General features: G+C 48.2%; 1 protein-coding gene across 1 annotated transcript in view; it reads left to right on the top strand.

Annotated features, from left to right (window-relative positions):
- The window catches only part of LOC105733377 (stimulated by retinoic acid gene 6 protein-like), a 433,741-nt gene that overhangs the window by 344,400 nt on the left and 80,589 nt on the right, over window positions 1-8,752 (top strand). The window contains exon 7 of the mRNA XM_064379820.1: window positions 6,058-6,178. The gene's annotated coding sequence lies outside the window, so the exon portion shown is untranslated. The remainder of the gene's footprint in view (window positions 1-6,057; window positions 6,179-8,752) is intronic.

Raw genomic sequence — 8,752 nt, 5'->3', positions numbered from 1 at the left:
TGCACACCCAGCCACTGTGCTGGAGGCATCCGAGCTTCTGCTCAGTCCCAAGGGTTCTCTTCATCAGACCCCAGGGCCATTTAGGAACTTGCATTTGGATTGGCTCCCTTCTGGGTGTGAGGCTGACCTCTGGTGGCCACCTAGTTCATGAATTTACACCAATAATTTTGGCTTAAGAAAAAACAAAGGCATGGGGGGCGATGATCCTACTCTAGGCCGATTGTTGAGGGAAAGAGAATTGAGTAAGATAGTCCCTTCCCTGCAGGAGCTCACAGTTGGGCAGAGGAGACAATTACAGAACAAGGTGGAAAGTGCAGTGAGAAGTACAGAGGCCATGAGATCATGAGCGGAAAGCAAACATCTCTATCAAGCACCCACAGTGGGCCGGCCATCTCCCTCCTTCTTCCCTCCCTCCCTTCCTTCCTTCCTTCCTTCTTTTGGATGGGGTCTCGCTCTGTCTACCAGGCTGTAATGCAGTGGCATAATCTTGGCTCACTGCAACGTCCACCTCCCTGGTTCAAGACATTCTCCTGCTTAGTCACCTGAGTATTTGGAATTGCAGGCACATGCCACCACACCTAGCTAATTTTTGTATTTTTAGTAAAGACGAGGTTTCACCATGCTTCTTTCTAACTGCCGTCAGGGCACTTAGTATTATCCTCCTGCATCAAGCCCAGGAGATATTCAGCAGTGAGTGAAGCCAGGCTGAAGCTCAGGCCCTCTGACTGCTGCACACCACTGCCTCCCAGGGCTCCCAGCTCAGCTCAGGCACAGGCCCAGTGGGAGTGGGCACGGGGTCCTGCTAAATGACTAACAGGGGACCAGAGGGGCAAGGGAAGAATGCTCCTGGAGTCTGAGAAATATGAAGGGTTGGAGGAAGGGAAAGTTTTCCCATAAGGAGGAAAGAGGCAGGGAGGAAAAACTTGAGGGCAGAGGGCAGGCAAGGGCTGGACTGTGAAGGGCTTGTACATCCTTCCAGAAAGCTCACACTTGGTCTAGCAATTGGAGGGTACTTTTTGGTTTTGCTTTTGTTTTTTTAAACAGGGTCTTCCTCTGCCACCCAGGCTGGAACGCAGTTGCTTGATTGTAGCTCACTGCAGTCTCAAGCTCCTGGACTCAAAGGATCCTTCCACCTGAGCCTCCTCAGTAACTGGGACTACAGGTGTATGCCACCATGCTGGGCTAATTTTTAAATATTTTGTAGAGATGGGGGGCATCTCATTATGTAGCCCAGGCTAGTGTTGAACTCCTGGCCTCAAGCAATCCTCCTACCTCGGCCTCCCAAAGTCCTGAGATTATAGGTGTGAGTCACTATGCCTGGCTGCCCCCAAGGGCTTTTAAAGAAAAGTGATAGGATCACATTCAGCTTCCAAAGCTGGCTCTGCATCGATGTGGAGGACAGATTGAGGGAGTTGACCTGGAGTCAGCACCTCTCAGGACATTGTTGCTTGTGCCCAAAGTGATGCTGGTACACCAGGGTATAGGTCCTGGCAGAGCCTGGACAGCCAGAAAGTAGGCTTCAGGGCGTGATGACAGATGGACAGTTTGGCACAAGAGAAGAGAGAAAGTTGGGTAACTTCATGTTTCTGGCTGCAGTAACCACGTCGGGGGTGGTGCCAGCCACTGCGACTACCCTGGAGGTTGCACATTTAGGGACATGGTAGGATGCTTACTTATTCATTCCTTGTTTAACACATTTTACGGAATGTCACCTGCATGCTAGGAGCTATTCTAGGGCAGGGGATACAGCAGGAAACTAAAAAAAAAGAAAAAAAAAATCCTGAACATGCTTTGTGATAGAAGAGGCAGACCATACCCAAAACAGGTGAGATCATTAGTCTGTCAGGAGGTGAAGGGTATTATGGAGAACAATAGTGCTGGGAAGGGAATAGGGAGAGCAGGTGGGCTGGAGTAGACAGTGTAATTTTCAGTAAGGTGTTCAGAGGTCATCTACCAAAGAGATGACAAAGGGACTGAAAGAGACTGGAGCATGCCTGGAGGCTCCAGGAACACAGGAGGAGGCTAGGAAACCAGGGGGGAAAATAGGACAGAGAAGTTGCAGCCTGGGTGGGGGCAAAGGGCTAGCATTTGGAGGTCACTATGTGGATGGACTGATGGGGGCCTTTACTCTGAGGAAGGAGTCACCAGAGGCTTTTGAGCACAGCAGCAACATGATATGACTTGTTTGAAAAGGATCACTGGGGCTGCAGTGTTGAGAACGGATTGTAAGGGGAGCAAAAGCACTTGACCTTAAGAATGCCAACAAGGAGAGAATGAACAGAGAATGAGGAGCAGGAGGAAGACCTGGGAGAGAGGAGGCAGGAAGCCAAGGAAGGCGGGGTACTTTCCAGGAGGAGGACATCTCCCCCCGCCTCCCCGCCCCCCCTCCGCAAAGCCTGAGGCTCCCAAGGTGTCAAGTGGGAGGAGCACTGAGCAGTGTCCCTGGCTGCATCCACCAGGACTCCCTGGAGACCTTGGTTAAGAGCACTTGGTGGAGTTGGGCACAGAAGCCAGACCAGCCTGGGTTGTGAGTGTCACTTAATTCTCCCAAGCCCCAGTGATCTGTACATTAATCCTGGAGTTAGGAAGACCCTCAAGGGAAAACAAGAAGTCCTGGTATAAGGCCCTTTGAGAGTCTGCTGTATCCACCTCACTTAGCCAGAAATGTGGACAGAGCAACTTGGACGAGTTGCTCCCAGCCAAGCATTCTTCCCATGTATACTAGCATGTTAGCTGCCATACGAATAAGCCCCCAAGTTTGAGAGTTCAGTACAACAATGATTGAGTTTTGCTTATGTAACAATCTAATGCAGGTACCTGGAGAATTGGCATTTTCTTTCCACATGGAAATTCAAGGATACAGGTCCCCTTTCATCTTGTGGTTACACCATCCACAATGGTTCTTAACTTTTTTTTTTTTTTTTGAGACAGAGCTTTGCTCTGTTGCCCAGACTAGAGTACAGTGGCATGATCTCAGCTCATTGCAAACTCTGCCTCCTGGATTCAAGCAATTCTCCCTGCCTCAGCCTCCCAAGTAGCTGGGATTATAGGCATGCGCCACCACACCTGACTGATTTTTTGTATTTTTAGTAGAGATGAGGTTTTACCATGTTGGCCAGGCTGGTCTCTAACTCCTGACCTCAGGTGATCCACCCATCTCGGCCTCCGAAAGTGCTGGGATTACAGGCGTGAGCCACTGCGCTCGGCCTGTGCTTAACCATTTTTATGTTTTGTATTCCTTTGAAAGGGTAATCAAAGCAATAGTCCTTTTCACCATGAAAAGAATGTACACATGCACATGCACACAGTTTGCACACTTTCAAGGAGTTCACAGAATCTGTGAATCTACCTATAGAATCCCAAGGGGTCTATAGATCCAGGTGAAAACCCCTGTCCAGGGCCTCAGAGATGTCCATGTCAGCTGGTAAATGGGGAAAAAAGGGCAGAAAAGGCACAGGTACTTTTTGAAGGCCCTGGGCTCTGCATGGAACACATCACTTCTGCTCACATTTCAGTAGCTACGTGACCCAGTCTAGATGCAAGAGGAGACTGGAAGTATCGTCTGTGACAGGACAGTTCAACACTGTGGAAGACCCTGGTGGCAGCTCGCCCCAGCCTGCTGCTCGTGGCACGTCCATGGACGCTGCTTCTCACAAGGACGCTTTTTGAGTTTAATGCTCTCATGGGCCACCTGCTGCCTCCCATCCAGCTGTGCTCATGCTGTTCCTTTTTCTTGGAGCCCTGCTTAAGGGCCACCCTTCCAGGACGGTTCCTCCAAGCTCATTTAAGCCATCTCTGGTCCCTTTGAGCTAACAGCACCCACCCTTCATTTAGTCTTGTCCTGAAGCAGCTCTCGTTGGTTGAAACGGGTCTAATGTTTTTGTCCTGCTAGACTATGTCTCACATACTCCGAGCATGCTTGATTTCTCTCCCTGCCCCCTGCCACCAGCACACAGCCCTCCAAGATCTGGGCAGAACAGACAGTGCGTGGCCATTCACACATGGGGCTGTCAGAGCAACAGGGCAGGGCAGGGATGCGACCCTTCCTGGATTGAAGAGGAAATGGAGGCTCCAAGAGTTGAAGGAAGTGACCTGGCCTTGCAGTCTGTGACAGGGCTTGACCTGGTTGTGGGTCTTCCAACTCTAAAGCTAGTGCCCTTTCCACCCAAGCAAGAGCTGCATACACCTTCAGCAGTGGAGAGACCGGGGCATGCCTGCCTGGCACCATGGGCAGCCCTCTGTGCTGGAGCTGAGACTCGGAGGTCCGGGAGCAACTATAGACCCTTTGCTACCTGGCAATGCCTGGTGCATGGGAGGAGCTCTGTAAATGTGTGTGATGGGTGAGTTTATGCATGGAGAAAAGAGAGGAGGGTGCTCGCCCACTCCCTAGTACTCAGGATTTTTACTCTTCCCTCAAGAATCAACTGTTCCCTAATACGGCAGGGGGAGATGTAGGCATGAGGAAGAGACAGCCGTAGTGAAAGGCAACACAGGGAAGTCAGCCTGCTTGGTCCCACACACTCCTCACCGCTGGATGCAGTGGAGGCTGAACTCAAAAGGAGCCCTGATCGCAAAGGAGTTCACATTCCAGGAGAGAAGTCAGCCCCGTGGAGCCAGAGCGTAGGCAAAGCGGTGGTGTCCAACTCAGCCCTGGGCGCTGGGCTTCTACTTTCTGAATTCATTAAACTGCAGACGCCAGAGCACTTGGATTTCCCTTAATTAATTAAAATATCACAGAATTATCATTGTCTGATTTAATGTTCATGAGGCCCTGGTAAAGGTTGGGAAGGAGGAAATTCATTAGAGGAGACTTTTACTGTCACTGGATTTCCTTGTTCTTATTCATTTCTCCTGCACCATCCATCCCTGGAGGAGAGGGTAGGGCAGTGTTTTTAAAGATGTTGGAATTAATTTCACCATAAAACCTGAAGGAAAAAAAAGGCCACCTTAACTAAAAACTAGCCTTATTTGTGTTTAAAAGGAAAAGCAGATACATTTGGGATTGAACACAGGCTATGGAATTGTCTTCGTCAAGCCCAGCTAACAACAGAAGACAGAGATTCAGGCTGTCCACTGCTTACGGCAAGTTCAACCTCCTCTGTTGGCATTTAGGGGTGTGGCCCAAAACGACCACCCGCCCACCACCACAGCTCTGAGCAGCAGCAACTGGCTATTCCTCCCGTTCACAAACTACACTACATTTCTCTACCCTGACTTCTTTTTGCATGCCAGTTCCTTAGCCTGGAATCCCCCATGCCCGCTCCTGCCAGTTCAAATGCCTGCCTCCTCTTCTGGGAAGTCTTCCTTGATCTCCCTCTGCTCTAAGCACAAAGCAGACACCTTATGCCGCCAGGGATAGTGACCTTATCCCACCCATGCCTCCACTGGACTCTGAGTTCAGGACCTGATTCTACCCACTTTCATATGGGAGGAATCCGTATGATTTTCAGCATCTCGTACCCGGCTGGCACATGGAGAATGCTACTCAATGTGTGGGAGGGGACAGAGTGCATGTCTCAGCAAGTGAATTAGGTACTAGAATGCTTATACAGTAGGATACACATGGTCAAAGGTGGTCATGTAAGATGATTAGGGCTGGTTAAAAATTGCAGGCAAGGTGAATGGTGGGGCTGTGATCATAGCCCAGGTGTGTGAGGGAAGGAGGGTCTGGACTACATAGCTGAAGTGGGCATACAGAAGAAAGGTGTGAGGGATGATAAAGGAATATCAGTGGGACCTGCACCCACCCATACAGCATTCCTAGGACAAAGGCACCACAAAGACTGTCCTTAAACACATTTATTTTCAGGGTGCAGAGGTCGTAACATCATGTCATCTATAGAAACAGTAGGAAAACACATGTTTGGTATGGGGAGGGGACGGGGGTTGTGATTATATAACAGCTGCTGCACACATGCTCTCTGAGCCTCTGAAGAAGTCTCTGGGCACTCATATTTGAAAAACCATTAGGTTGGAACACTCATGTTAATGCGCCTTTTTGATTTTGGTGAAAATTTCAGACAGCATGACATTAATTATTTACTTGTCTTTGCACAGAATTAGGATGCTAAAGGCAGCCCCATACAGTCTTGATGCTCAGTACTTCCACCATGGGCTCTGTCCACCCTGCTCTCTGTGTCGAGATCCAGCCCTTCAATTTTCACTAGGGAAATCTGAGGTGAGTCAACTGAGTTTGCGAAATGTACTTATTAGCAGGTGTGGGATGTTCTGCTACCTTCTTCAGAGCCATAGCATCCCTATTCCTTCTGATGTCATTTCCCTAAGGGTCTGACCAAATCATCTCGCAACCATTCAGGACGTGGGAGAATTAACTGCAGGCCCTCAGATGTGGAAATAAGTCACAGTGCATGGAGAAGGGAGGGGCGGGAGGTGCTGCGTGAGGAGGGGATGTGAGCAGGTCCCCCTGGCAGCCCCAAATCCCAGCAGACAAGAGCAGCATCCAGTGCCATCCATTTCAATTCTGAGCTCTTGTTTTCAAAGAGAGGTTCCGATGTTTTAAAGTTTGTAAACCACTCATCTAGTTTCATTCCCTTTTTATTCAAATGAGGACACTGAGGCTCAGAAAGTGAAGGAGACTTGCTGGGGTCACACAGCAAGCCAGGGATTAATATGCAAATGGATCTCATGTTTCCAGAATCCCAGGCCAGTCTCCTCTGCCACATAGTACAGAGGGTGATGCCATCCCAGTATTTTAGACATGAAATGGCTGGAATGGAAGGCTTATGGGCAGAAAGTTCACTTCCAACAAGGACTCTAAAATGTAATGCACAATGTGAGTGGCATGAGAGTGTGCCCTAAAAGTTAGGATGAGCCTTGATAAGAGTCCCTGAAGCCTGTGCAATTGGCAACATCTGCCTTTACATAGTTTTGAGATGACCCTGAGAAGCAGCACCATGGAGTAGAAAGGGGACCAAGGAAGGCCAGGTGCCCTGAGCTCTGCTCCTCTTTCAGAGGCCTTCAGACCTTGGCAAGCAACTTTTCCTATCAGAGCCTGGTTTCTTCATCTGCAAAAGGCAGGGACATTAACACCTGTCTTGCCCCCTCTCAGAGTTGGGATCATGCTTTATGAACTTAAAGAACTGTGCACAGTAAGGGATCTCAATTCTTATTTTAAAAATTGTAATCACCTAATGATCTATTTTTTAAAAGACAAGATAGCAAATATTCTTTCTTTTTTCATTAAAAAAGAAAAAGGAGAGCTTTATTCTTGGGTGAGGTCAAAATGTCTGTAAGTAAAATATATTCTACTACAATCTAGTTTCACAGTCTGGAAATAACACCTGACCCCCTTTTTACAATTTGATCTTCAGAAGCCTGGTCTCCACTGCTTCTAACCACTTGTTTAAAGAATGCTAGGCTAGGCCAGGCACAGTGGCAGATGCCTGTAATCCCAGCACTTTGGGAGGCCAAGACAGGAGGATCATTTGAGTACAGGAGTTTGAGACCAGCCTGGGCAACACAGGGAGACCCTGTCTCTCCAAAATAAAAAATCTGGGTATAGTGGGGCATGCCTGTGGTCCCAGCTACTCAGGAGGCTGAGCGGGGAGGATCACCTGAGCCCCGCAGATGGAGTGAGCCATGATGACACCACTGCACTCCAGCCTGGGTGATACAGTGAGATCCTGACTCAAAAGAAAATTTTAAAAAAGAGAATGCTAGGCTAACAAATGGATGCTCTGGTCTCCAAAGACCCAGCCAAGGTGCTCCCGAGTCCAGTAAAGCATCCCACCTAAAACTAAATCTCTTTAAAAGGGAAAAGGGTAGGAATAGGAGAGCTACAGCCAGCTGTCCACACCCTGTTATAAAGCAATGGAATTTGTTTCTGAGGAAATATCAGACCACACCTTCCTGTATTTTTCCCAAAGGACCATCTTACTCTAGGATAGCAGGGCTAAAAGGGACACTGGTAACATCCAGTTAAAACGCCATACTCACAGATGAAGAAGAGACCAGGGCCCAGAGAGGGGAAGGGACCTGTCCAGGTCACACAGCAAGTTACAGTCAGGCAGAAAACAGCTGGGACCTTCGTCCCTCTTTCTACAACACACACTAAGTCACAGAGCACCACTAATAGGTTGTTGACAAATGAGGTAAAGAGTCACAGCTGAAATGAGCCCTTTAGAAATTGCAAACATGCCATTCTGAGATCTCCCTGGAAGAGACTAATTAAAAAAAGACTTCTCATGGAGCAATTCATTTCAAAAATATAAAAAAGCCACATGCAAATCCGTTTCTCACTGTTTGCCCCACTAAAAACTACATCTGCATACAAATCTAGTTTGCATCTAATTTTTAAAAACATACAAAAGGGATCATCCACAAACACAGGTTTTCCAACTCTTCACAAAGCACAAAGATCCATTATTTGACCTTTCCATCATCCCATGAGCAATGTTTCTAAGACCCTACAAAGAAAAGGAGAAAAAGAATTAGAGAAAGTAAACCTGCTCTGTTACAATCAACTATGTGTTACGTGGAAGGTGGGGGAAATGATCCTTCACTTCAAATCTGTCCCCAGCAAGATATGGTGCCAGTGGAGAGTGAAGGGCCCTGTGGAGGCCCAAGAAGTACTTTTAACACCAAAAGGTGGATGTTTCAGAGTGGCAGACTCCAGCTTAATAAGAGGAAGACCTTTTCAACCACTGGAAAATTCACAGATGGCTATCAGTGGTAGTGAGCTCTGTGTGCCTGGAGGTATGCAAGCCAGAGCTGACAATACTGTGTGTTGCAG

Source organism: Aotus nancymaae, unplaced genomic scaffold, assembly GCF_030222135.1.
Source record: "Aotus nancymaae isolate 86718 unplaced genomic scaffold, 86718_ANA_hifiasm-v0.15.2.pri h1tg000003l, whole genome shotgun sequence".
Classification (NCBI taxonomy): Eukaryota; Metazoa; Chordata; class Mammalia; order Primates; family Aotidae; genus Aotus; species Aotus nancymaae.
Note: the sequence above shows the minus strand (reverse complement) of the source record. Positions and strands in the feature narration are given on the sequence as shown.